This window comes from Protopterus annectens, chromosome 8.part0 (assembly GCF_019279795.1).
Source record: "Protopterus annectens isolate FY-2018-M chromosome 8.part0, PAN1.0, whole genome shotgun sequence".
In the NCBI taxonomy this organism is placed as follows: domain Eukaryota; kingdom Metazoa; phylum Chordata; order Ceratodontiformes; family Protopteridae; genus Protopterus; species Protopterus annectens.
Genome location: NC_056741.1, coordinates 1028872715 through 1028886152, shown reverse-complemented (window position 1 = coordinate 1028886152; position 13438 = coordinate 1028872715).

Here is a 13438-nt window from a genome sequence, read left to right as displayed (position 1 = left end):
TCAATGTGCTAGTATGACTAGTTATCTCTGCTTTGTCTTATACCATAAATATGTGTAAATGCATCACGGAGTAGGTCAAGCTTATGATACTGTAAAATGCACAACATTCTTTTATTTTAACATTGCAAAAACTTGTCTCTTGTAACAGCTAGATAACTACAAGTGCAACATGAAAAGTGTCATACATAATAAACAGGCAATATATCTGAATGCTTCAGTGTCATTCCAACTGCTGTCTAAGAAAGATCTAACGGTAAAAACCCACTGTAGTCATGAGTATTTTTTTTCATTCTAACCAAGTTAATACCTTTTTGAGAAAAGTTTTCTTATGTATGGGGATTCATATTTTGCATGAACTCTACTGCCATTTTTTATTAAGGGAGTGATAGTTATATGTAAAATTCTATTTATGCTCATAGTCTTTTATATTTTAATGCACATACACTAATCTTCCTTACAGATGTTCAATTTATTTGGGATAAACAGTGGTGTTAGCTCCCTTTAGAGGCAAATCAGTAGTCCTGTCTATGGCATTAGAGGTCAGTCTTCGGTAGGCATCAGATAGAAATCTATGATTGGTTTTCTAGTAAATTATTTATATCCTTTAAAATATGCTGTGAGAAATGGCTGCTGTTACCTCACACTGGATAGTTGCTGCTAGCTGCAAGCAAACAAAAATGGATTATCAGGTGGTCTGTGCAGCTTCAGAGTCAAATACTCTACATGTATTACACATGCTTTGGTTATGCCTGGGGATTTGCTAAACATGGGAACTGGTCAGTAAACTATTTGCTGAAGCACAGGAGTTAGATTAACAAATATGATTGATGTGCGGCTGACCTTTAACAATCTACCAGTATATTTTTTTGGTCAAGAATATATAAAATGTGGGTAATGCAAATAGCAACAACGGTTCATTCATATGTAACTGGTGAGTTGAAAGACCCTGTGGTACGTGGGTGTATCAAAAGTCAACACATTAGTTCAAATGCACTTAGTACTAACCTCAGCCCATAAAAAATTAAAATAAAAAAAACATAATTTTTTTTAGAGGAGCAACCTCATCTTGCACCCCTACTAATTATGTATACTAACTCTGAGATCACATAATATTGGGAAATGGCATGTTCCCAAAACCCTAGAAATTGTGGAATCTCTCACACCTGTCAACCATCTGCTTAGTTGACTAAACTGTGTGAAATAAACAGATGTCACCTAAAACTACATTTAACCATGCTTAGTTTTAATTTTGCATGTGCCAAAGTTAGTACTCAAGGCATGTGTGCTGATGTGTTGGCATTTGCATTGTTGATATTTTGTGTTCATTGTTAGTAACTTCATCATCTGGGTCTGTTGCTCAGTTATAGTAGACTCATTTAGATGGATAGATAGATAGATAGATAGATAGATAGATAGATAGATAGATAGATAGATAGATAGATAGATAGATCAAGCTGTTGTTGTGTCTATTGGCTTTTCCCGGTTAGGGGTCGCCACAGCAGAACTCTGGTCCGCTAATGATTGGCAGTAGATTTTTACGTACTGAGTTGCCGGCTCTGACGCACAACCTTCAACGAAGGTACGCCCATTCACGCATGTCTCCACACAGAAGATGCTCTAGCTGAGAATCGAACAGGACAACGTCTTACTGTGAGGCGACAATGCTACCGCAGCACCACCACCGCAGTTTGATAGCTAGATCAAGCTAATAACCTAATATTCCAAGAGAGGAGTAATGAGATAAGGGCACTGTCACATCTCTGGAAAATGACCGTAAAATAACTTGAAGCTGTAGCTATCAAGTGAAATTCAAAAGACTAGGCTAAATATACCTTTGGAATGTATGGAATAAAGGTTTGGATCCTTTGGAGGATTTATGTCCATAGCATTTAGTATGGAGGTGAAGTATGAGGATCTCATTCATGTTATTTTTTTCTGCTATGAACTACTCAGAACTATGACCTTATCATTTTATGAAATTAATATGTTTAGTTGCACTGCTTCTAACACACCACCCCAGGCATTCAGAAAGGCTTACTGTGATGTGGGCACCTTATCTTGGAATGTTACTGAATTACTATAAATCCTACTGATCTCTATACAGTCCTATTGCCGAGGTATTTCTTTCATGGGGTCCTTAGCTTGGAAACTAGTCTTGATGGGAAGCTACATGCTAATGTGACACCCTGAAGGACTGACTAATGGTGTAACTATCTGTGTCCTCTCCCCCAGGAAATGTTTGCAGCTCCTAATTTGTTCAGTCAAATGATACATTCACATCAAAGCAAAATTAGCATTCAAAACTGAAACCAGTATCAACTTCACTATTTACTTTTAATGGGTCACAAATTATGATGGCACAAACATCCATCTGATGAAATGCATTTATTATGAACAATTTGGCATGATGTTGCAGAACTGTCTCTATAACAGATGTCTTTTGAAGGTGTATATCAGAGACAATTACAAAAATGCAAGGTTCTTTTCATATTATTAGTGTGACAACAAAGTGTCTAATGTTACATCCACAAAACAATGATTGATTGTCAAATCATGAGACAGAAAAGTCCGAGACATAAGGCTGTGCATCTAGTTAATTTTCTTACATTAATAATAAATGTGTAAATTACATCGCTAATGTAGATAGAGGGGATAACTGCAGAGCACCCGGGGCTTTTTAGATGCATTATGCAAGACCTTCTAAGGCTGTGGAATAAAGTCCCCCTTGCAATTAAAATAAGTCAATAATTTTCTTCCTTACTGTATGTATAAAATGGGCTGGAGCCACACATCTCAAACTTTATGCACCTTATTTATCATAGTATGGTACAACCAAATTAAAACAGAACAGGTTTGCTCATCCAGCAAGTCTTTCAGGGGGCAAGCAGCAGGGTCTCATTTTTCTTGTGTATCAAAAAGCAAATGTCTATTGCAAGAAATTCTCCATCTGTCCTGAGAAACAAACATAACTTGCAAGTAATTATTTGTCTTCCCCAAGAATATTCCCCCTGCACTGTGTGGAAATCATCTCTTCAAAAATAAAACTCTCAATGTCTGTCTGCAGAAACATGCATGCTACTGTTTCACAAAACATCAGAGGCACAGGTCTCTGATATGTATGGCTGCAACCTTTTGTTTTAATGCTCTCCCACCATGTGCTTCCAATCAATTACGTTTGTTTACTGTCTGTTTACCTGGCAGGTGAGGTTGTCAACTGACCCTTTCTTGCCAAAACCAGGAGCTGAACAAAAAAAAGTACAGTGAGTAAAGTGTTATACTTTTGACACAAGTGTATTTAAGTACATATAGAAATGCATTAAATATTGAACAGAATTAAGTCAACGTATTTACAGGTTAAACAATTTACAACCGTTTCATACAGTGTTTGCAGTAGCTAAGTATTAAGTTCATGTCTAGAACAAAAGTACAGTCACAATAAACAATAACTAGCTGTCATGGAGACAACACAATGCAGCTAATGTAGTTTATAACCAATGTTTTACAAGCTATCATCTCTAAAACAGGTGGCCAAGTGACTTTATTTTTGAAGTGTTCTTTTAATGTTGATTTGAAATTGTCTAGTATTTGTTGATTATTAAATTCATTAGAGCACAAAGATGTCATTAGTTCAGGAGGCATTTACAAGCATCTGAAAGTTTCTATACTTTAGGTAGTTTTAGAACCATGTTACTGTGTTATCACCAAAACTAAGTTTAGCAAGTTTACTGATTAATATATCATTAATAACTCTTTCAAAAGCCCTAATCATATAAATGAGAGTCTGCTGTGATTAGACCATCATATATATCACTTTAAATAGTTATCATTGGTTTTGTGCCAAATGCATTAAAGAATAAATGTTGCTGATCACAGAGTAGGCCTTACTTATTTATATGTTTAAACAGTTGTTTATAAAGCAGTTTTTCAAACATCTTAGTAATTGTGCAGAGGTTGAAAATTGGTCTAAAGTCCTAGGACAAGTGGGAGAGGGATTTTTTTGGTAATGGCATGATTATGGAATGCTTGAGTGCTGCTGGTACTATGATTGGAGTTAAGATTAATTTGAACATATAAGTAAGACGTTTACTAATTTTTTTAGCTACCAGCTTTAGGAAAGGATGTTGGAGTTTACTGAAATGTATACATGCACTGTTAAGTTTTAGTAAGACAGATTTTGTTTCTTTAAATATTATGGCTAAGAAGTGAAAGGTAGCTGCATATGTGGCTATAAAGTACTTTTGTTATGCTGTGGTTGGATTGGAAGTTAACTACGATAGAAATGAATCAGTAATTACTTTTATGGTTGTGAGTAGGTATGTTCTATAATCATTAGAAAATATGATAGAACTTGCTATTTTGGGGATTTTTGAGGGTGTCAGTAAAATGGCTTATTGGTTGGTTGATTTCTTTCTAGAACTACTTTGGATATTTTTGATGCAGAAGCTTGCTTTTGTCTTACAAAAATTGTTTTTGTAGAGTTAGTGGCTATTCTCATTAACTTCCTAAAGATGAGGTAGGTTTGTTGTGATCCTGCATTCTGAGGATCCTGTTTCCAGGCCTTCCATGCTTTGTCCCTTTGCTTCATCTGTTTGTAAATCCTGAGAGTAATCCAGGGGCAAAATTTTGCTCTAAGCCAACACTGTCTAAGTAGAAAGAGTGAAATTTGCAAAGTGGTAAAGGCTGTTATAAAGTGATCTCACACAGCTGACGGATCTGTTAGGGAATAAAGTGTTGACCAATCAGTGATGTCAAGACATCTGTAAAGAACAAGAAGTTTCTGTTGTGGAGAGGGTCTTTTTAAAATTATTCACGGTAGATCTTTTGCTGTTTTGAATGACCAAGAAGAGATGATGAGCTGTGATCACAAAGCTATTGTGTAAGACTACATGAAGGCATCTGTGCTATATGTTATAATTAGATCACAAATAGAGCTGCTGACTATAAAAGAGTTAGGTCTAGGGGGTGCTCTGACAAGTTGCACAAGGCTCTAAGTATTTAACATTTTGTTTATGTTACATGTCTGGAGCTAAGGTATTAATGCTGACATCTCCATAATGCAGTCATTAGGGATGCTGATGTGCAAAATATGAAGGATTGCTTTCTGTATGTATGAGACTGAAGATGGGGAGGTTTGTAACTTGTACATATGTACAGGTAAGTAAGACCTCTAAGTGAGAGATGACATTTTACACAATTGGAGTCCCAGTGATCAGATGCATTAGCTTTACAGTAGTCAGTAATTGATAAGGAGGTATTAAATATGATTAGAAGCATTGCACCGTCATCATATCTTGTGCCTTACCTGTCACCATAATCATGCTGTAATTATCTGTAACATAGTATGAAAGCCAGTAATAGTTGCACACCCTTTTCTACTTTAATAGTGGGTACATTTTCAATCTCTCAAGTTAGTCACCCAAACTAGAAAATTACATCAGAAGGTACGGGGAAAAATGCAGTATTTTATGCAAAAGTGGTTTACTGAGTGCTATTTAGAGTTTACTATGTCATATTTCATATAACGAATCTGGAAAATATCATGATGGGTTTACAGTACAGTAGTTGTTCTTGACAGTCAAAGCTATGAACTGACACCACAGCGGAAGACGGATAATATTGAGATGTGCAAATGGTGATAAAGTATCAGGCCTACTGAAAGAATGATGTGTTGTCATCATATGAGACAAAAAAGGTAGTATGATCATGTCATAATTTCTGAATAACAGACATGTCGCTTTTGTATTTTCTAAGCTTGTTACATTTTAGTTTTTTATGGTTACCTTAAACTTAAGTCCAACATGTTTCTGGAGATTCTAAGAAAACAAATAGGAAATGAAGTTGTAGAAATTGCCACTGGAGTAGTTTAATGTTTGAGGATTAAAATGAAAACAATATGAGGAGTTCTGTGGATAGAAAGAAGAAAATGGAACTATTGTACTGTTGCCCTTAGCTGTCTATTTTACAGTTTTGAAATTGTATGAATAGCCAGTCACAAAGATAACATTGCATTGTTTTCCTCGCAACTCAATCTTTATAGAAAAGATTACCTATATATACCTGCAAACAGAATTTGCAGACCACAAGTAGATTTATTTAACCAAATTATTAATACATAATACTATATTATCACAAGCATTTAATTTCAGGGAAAACATATCAGCATTTATGCAATTAAGTGACTTGTTTTCATCTATACATTATGCACCCAAGATTTAAAAAAACTCAGATTACACACCCAAGGTATATCCATATATCTTCTCAGCAGCTTAATGTTTTAATTTTCTGATTCTGGACTGCTATAGTTTGCCAGCACAAGAGTATATCAACGCAATGAAGATGGCCATTACTAATTTCTTATTCTAAAGATAAGAATTTACTCCTGAAGTGAGAATTTTATCAGCATGTACATGGGTACTGCTTCACATTTTATGTAGTTTCCCCTTTCACTGAGTCATATGTAAAAACAGAGAAAAACGGAGAGAAATCCGAAAGATATCAGAAATCAGAAAGACCTGTGTGTGTGTGTGTGGGGGGGGGTTGAATAATAATGTGATTATAGGGAAGGTACATACTGTACTTTCCATATGCAGGTTGAAACAAACATAGTATTTAAGCTGTTAAAGACTTTAGTATTTCTAAAGGGAGTTGTGATTCAAAGGAAGTTATCTGAGACCAGAAGCAATTATATTTAACCAAAGAAAACCCAGCTTGAAATGTCGCAAAAGCTGACAAAAATGATCAAAATCACAGGGAAGCCAAGGGAAATGCTGAATGTGTTCTTCAGATGTCCACTGCGAGATAAATGTAGCTTGCAGAGATTAGTAGGAAGCACATGACTGAGATCCATAACATGTCATTAGTGACCTGCAGAGTTTTACAAGATACTAAGGGCGATCTGTAGCAAGCACAGAGAGTCTAGAGGAAATTAACGCTAATCTCTTGGGTATACCTAAGAGGTATGATAATTCTTTTCCTTCTTACAGAGAATTTTCAAAATAATAAAAGCAAAAAGAGGAACAAAAGAAATCTATATATAAAGCAGCACCATAAAAGAGTACTGTGTACTTCTACTCCATCATAGTTTTGTATTTGTTTATCACATCATTTTATTTTGGTTTTGATATAAAAGTTGTTCCAATGACCGTGGTCCTTTATATTCAGGGAAACAAGTACCCCATTATTTACAATGTGTTATCATTTTTGTATTATTTTGTACCCTGCTTTGGAAAAATAGAAATTATCATGGTACCTATGTATTTTTAGCTAGGTGTATACTTAGTACAATAGCTACAGTCATTTATTTATTTTTATATTAAAATTCACAGAAGATTTCTGAACTTTGTTAGCTTGTCAGTCTATATGGCACAATGCCTAGATAGATATCCATCTACCTATCAATATAAGGTTATATAGTGGCATGGCTATCTGTTTTGGAAAGAAAACAGAGTATTTATCATAGTAAAACAAATTTAAACTTTTAAATTTTATCAGATTAAATGTGAAAGTCTTGTAAATCATTGTGAATGTTGTTGTTAACAATTGAATGGTATACTTTAAACATGTATATATGCTTCATTTACACACTCTTAACATTATCATGAACTCCTACAAAGTCACTTCTAAAGTATTACAGAACCTAGACAAAGAACAGGAACCATATTCCTTAACAAATAATGTGGTGATAAGAAGCTACTCTGTATTCACAATCTGGCTCTAACCTTGTGCATTTCAAGCCCACTGTGATATGCCAGTAAGCTCTGTGAATGACATGTGCAAGTGAGTGAATGCTGTTTCTATATCTAGGCAAGCATATCATTACAAATCAAATCAAAGAAATGGCACAAGTAATATCTGGAAAAGAATGACAGAAAGTTGTACAACACTTCTGGCAGTATGCTCTTTTTTGCACATGACCTTGCAACCCAGCAGATGATTCTGGCTGCTACTGAAGGACAGCATGAACCATAGGAGCAGATACCTTAGAAGTGTGTGCTTTCAGCCAACCCACTGACCAAAAGTGATAATTTGGTATCAAACGGACAAAGAACTAGAGCAGGCTGTGTGCCAAATGTATCTGGCACATGTGGTGGCATGCAACTGATGGGGAAACAATATTGCTGGCAACTAAAGTATGACACAGATATCAATCTGTGACATTTCAGCATCACATGAGAGATACCATACACATATCCTGATCTGGTGACTTCCACATGCTATATTAATTTCTTACAATCATGTGTAGCCAGGCAGTGAGACATATTAGGTGTCCTTGAACACCAGCATCATATGGCAATGAAAGCCTTTTCTGCCATACCCCACCTCTGTGGAGACCTATGCAACACCTTCTACACTCAACATTTCCATCAATCCCTAAGCCACTGATGAATCCACAAGGTGAATTATGTGGAATAATACTCCATTTACAACTAGATTGCAAAATATCCGGTATCTGTGAAAGATAATCTATATGAAATCCACCCAGATAAGCATATCTCACATGGCCAGGTACCAAGTCAGTAAGTAAAAATCCCCAGTAAGAAAAATACAAAGTATAAGTTACACGTGTCATAACACCAATGGGTGTAATGGACTAACACCAGTGGATTTTCTTTGTAAATGACAATGGTTTCTTTTACAGAAAACATTTATCACACTTATCTATAACACATAGTGCCTTTGAAGATTGGTTCATGTAGCAAACTTGCAGATGAGAGCTGTGACTATGTGAATCTTTGGTCTGAAAAAAATCTATTTCCAGAGCTTGGACACATCTGACAATTCCCTTCAGTGAACTCCTGAAGAAACCGGTCTGATGATCAGTATGTATGCCATGGTCCACAGTTTGCTAAGGAAGAAGCATAGTGGCCTCCATATGGTCAGATTGGTCTCCTTCAACACAGTCCAGATGCTCAGCCGCTGCTGGTATGCATAATTTACCCATACTAGTTGCAGAATTTACAGTGAGAGTATTAAGGTAGCATGAAGGATAATCTTTGTAAGGAAAAGCAAGTACAAGTGAGTGATAGGTGACTCAACCGTTAGCAAAACTAGGAACACTGCAAAATATAGCATTAAACTTTGTCCTGCAATAGACAGTATCCACAGAATCCACCAAAAGTACTATAATGTATGTAGCCACAGTGTTCTGTTGGTGTGACTGAAACAAGGAGTATTAAACAGTGCAAGTCCTATGTACATTTATTAAGTGATCTTTATAACTTCATACACCACAGTGTAGATATCATGTGCAACAAATATCATCTGTACAAATAACCAGACCCTTACCCGACCCACTGTATGCCACATATCAGATGAAGGGTATTATGTAAAGGAATGGCTCAACAGCCACACCTCCAACACCACTGATATTGTATCCCTGGAAAGAAGCAGGAGAGGATGCACAGCCATTATGAGGTTGAATCACCCTCAGATCAGGCTTAGCTTAGTTGTGCATGTTTGGCTGATCTGACAGAAGTAGCATGACCTTATGTATCACTATGTGACAACACTGGCAAGATGCAGGAACAGGAGTTAGATCTTGGTATGCATCTGCATATGGTTGAGGCTGGGCTTGCGGGTAGAAATACACCACTAGAGACATTCCATTTCAGATAAGCATGATGATTCCATTTACCCATGCCACAGCAGCAGCATTTGCCCACACAGGAACATGCCACACCCTGAAAACCACATACTAAACTTGACAAAAAAGGTCCAGGGTCATGATGTCATGTCACATATCCTGTAAACCATCATCTTCTCTTAATGGCATTATCCATTATTCTGCTGCATGATGATCATAATTTCATGACGGCATCTCTTGGTATCATCACATATGGGGACAAGCATGTGTGCTTGTGAAACCTGCCTTTGAGCTATTGAGCTGACTAGATAACCAGTTACTGGACTGAAAATGCATCTCAGGCACCACTATCCTAGTGTCTGTTATTTGCTGTATGAAGTTCACTTGTATCCACTGCCTTTGTTCTCAGTTTAGGTACATTGATATATCTTTAGACAGGAAAATGCAGTTCCCCTAGATCTTTCCTAAAGAGATGCTGAGAGACCCCGACTGCACCTCTATGGTTTCCACCTGCACAATACCTCACACACTCTTGACCACCACAGGTACACTGAAAACACTGCAGAAGTAACTGTCAATCATCTTCTGTATGTGACTGTCACCCACAACTGGCTTCCCAACTACTGCTGGTATGGTATGCATAATTTACCCATACTAGTTGCAGAATTTACTGGCATGTTGTGAGCAGTATGGAGAACTGCCACTGACCCACTTACTAAGAAATGCTTGAGCTCACTGCATCTGAAAAGACAGCTGCAGAGGAAGTATAGCATATTATCACTATTAATTAGATGTTCAAGCATTTTTACAGGTGGCTTGTAAATAAATCATGGATCAAAGGAACAACAAAGTCTGCCTACAGCCCTCTATTCCACAGCATTTTGAATACCTGAAGGATCTGTAATTATTTGCACACATAGTAAGAAATTCATGCAGATATGGACCCCTGCCCACCACTGCCAACTAGCACCCTGAGACATGCATGATGCGTATTTGCAACCTCATCATCGTTAGGGCAAGCAACATAAGCTTGGCTTTCTTTGGCTTTGAGTCTATGCACAAGAAGTGGAACTTATTGACTGTAAGTAAAGGTGATACTGAAATATATGATTTCAATAACAGCCATACATCCAAGAGACATACTGGTATGTGCAGCCAGATGGACTAGCTCACCTGGAATTGTTTGTCTGAGGTCATGGCATCCTAAAGACAGTAAGAACTCTTCTTATTCATGAAGGTGGTTTATTTGTACTGCCCTTATAGCATTTCTTATAAAAGTGAGATCCTTTGCGTTAGTAGTGAATTGTCCCTCATGTGCATTATGTAAATGCCTGAATTACGTAAATATAGCAACAAATCTTTCAGCAAATTACAATAGTCTGCAACTATCTCCTTGAAATCATCTCCTACAAACATCAAGGGAAAGTGTTTTTGCCGCTCCCTCATACTTCCCAGTTTGGGGGACTTCCACACACATAAATTGTCTCCCCAAGTTCAAACAACAGTGGACAAAAGAGAAACTCCCCATTGCTGCTGAAAGTTTTTTTTTTTTTCAGTGAGTTGGCCTCATTCTGTAGGTATTCAATGAAAAGTACAGTTTTATACCTACCATAAATGTAGATGTTCAAGTGTTCACACTGCTGCAGTCATCACTGTTGGGTTATCCTGCAGTCAGGCGGTCCAGCAGTCGGTCCGAGTTCCGAAGTCTTGGTCCGGCGTCGGTTGCTGTCACTTCTTCCCTGACATCAGTGCACCAGGGGTATATAAGATGCATCCAACGCCATTTTCTTCAGTTTTTCTTGCCCCAGATGTCAGGTGCCCCCAATAGGTAGGCAATATATATTGCTATATAAAAATATACATATAAAAATAAAACAATACCTTCAGTCACAAGCAAATACACCACAGAGGTTGTATAGGATAGAAAGGAATAGATAAGTCCAGCTAGTTCAGATGGGATGGAGGTAGGGTAACCTGGACTGCAGCAGTGTGAACACTCGAACATCTACATTTATGGTAGGTACAAAACTGTACTATGTTCATCGTGTTACACTGCTGCAGTCATCACTGTTGGGTTGAATCCCAAAGCTAAGGATGGGAGGTGGAACTAAACAGGGTTTGGAGAGGCTAGTAGGCCCTGCAGAACTGCAGTGGCAAAGCCAGTTCTGGTTTTAGAGTATAGATGTAAGTGATAGTGCTTGGTGAAGGTGTGCACTGAACTCCAAGTGGCAGCCTCCAAAATATCCTTGGTTGGTACCCCTCTGAGGAAGGCTGTTGATGTCGCTGTAGCCCTGGTGGAATGGGGCCTGATGTTACTAGGCACAGATTTCCCATGGTGTGTGTAGCAGAAACGGATACAATGTCCTATCCATTTTGAAATGGTCTGTTTTGAGATAGCTTTTCCTTGAGATCCTGCAGCATAGGATACAAAGAGCTGGTCAGATTTTCTGAAAGCCTTAGTTTTATCCAAGTAGTAACGTAATTGCCTGTGAATGTCCAAAGAGTGTAGGAGTCTTTCTCCTTTGTTCTGGGGGTTTGGATAAAAGGTGGGCAAATGAATGGTTTGGTTTAGGGCCACACTGGATACCACCTTTGGCATAAAGGAAGGGTTAGTTCGTAAAGAGACTCTGTCTTGATGAAAAAAGATGAAAGGCTCCACTGCCATTAGGGCCTGTAGTTCTGAGACTCTTCGGGCTGAAGTTATTGCTAGCAGCAGGGCAGTTTTCCATGATAGGAACTGTAGATCAACAGTGAAAGCTGGTTCAAAGGGTGGAAGTGTTAGCTTTTCCAGAACAAAGATGAGGTCCCAAGTTGGTGTTGTTGCTCTCCAGGGCAGTCTTATGTTCTTAGCCCCTCTGAGGAACTGTCTTAGTAATGGATGTGAAAATATAGGAGAATCCGTGTTGTATTGAGCTGAAATAGTTGAGGCGTGGATCTTAATAGATGAGAAGGAAAGTCCTTTGTGCAACATCTCAGTTAAATATTGAAGAATCTGAGGAATATTTGGGACAAGGGGATTTTGGCCTTTAGCCTGGTTCCAGGCGCAGAATCTTTTCCATTTGTCTGAATAGACTTTCCTGGTGCTGGGCCTCCTGGCCTCCAGAATGATGTCCATCACAGCTTTAGAGAGAAGTGTTGACTGGTTATTTAGGCAATTTGCCATGCAGCCAGATTTAAAGTCTTGAGCCGGCTGTGTAGAATCTGATTGTTTTGCTGAGTGAGCAGGTGAGGAATTGTAGGCAAAATCCATGGTGGGTCTTGAGCCATGTTCCTTAGTACTGGATACCAGTGTTGGCGTTGCCAGTCTGGAGCAATGAGTATCATTTGTGGCCTCTCTAATCTGGCTTTCAGCAGCACCTTTGCCAGAAGAGGCAGAGGAGGAAAGGCATACACTGTCAATGTTTTCCAACTGAATGAGAGGGCGTCCACTTTCCAAGCTAGTGTGTGGTATGTCCTTGTGCAGAATTTCTGTAGTTGGTAGTTTTGGGGGGAAGCAAACAGATCTATGTCTGGGCTCCCCCATTTTTGAGTTATCATTGCGAATACTTGTGGATCTAGTTTCCACTCGTGAGGATCTGTGATGTTTCTGCTTAGATCGTCTGCCAGTGTGTTTTTCTTTCCTGGCAGGAATTGTGCTTGTAGTTGAACTTGGTAGGTCGGTGCTGTGTTCCACAAGGTCGTTGCTTGTCTGCATAGGGGGTAGGAGTGTGTGCCCCCTTGCTTGTTTATGTACCACATCACTGTGGTGTTGTCCATCTTTATTAGGAGTTGTCCTAGATGTAGGAGGCCCTTGAAAGCTGTTAGGGCATTTTGTACAGCTAGCATCTCTTTTTGATTGATATGTAGATGCCTTTG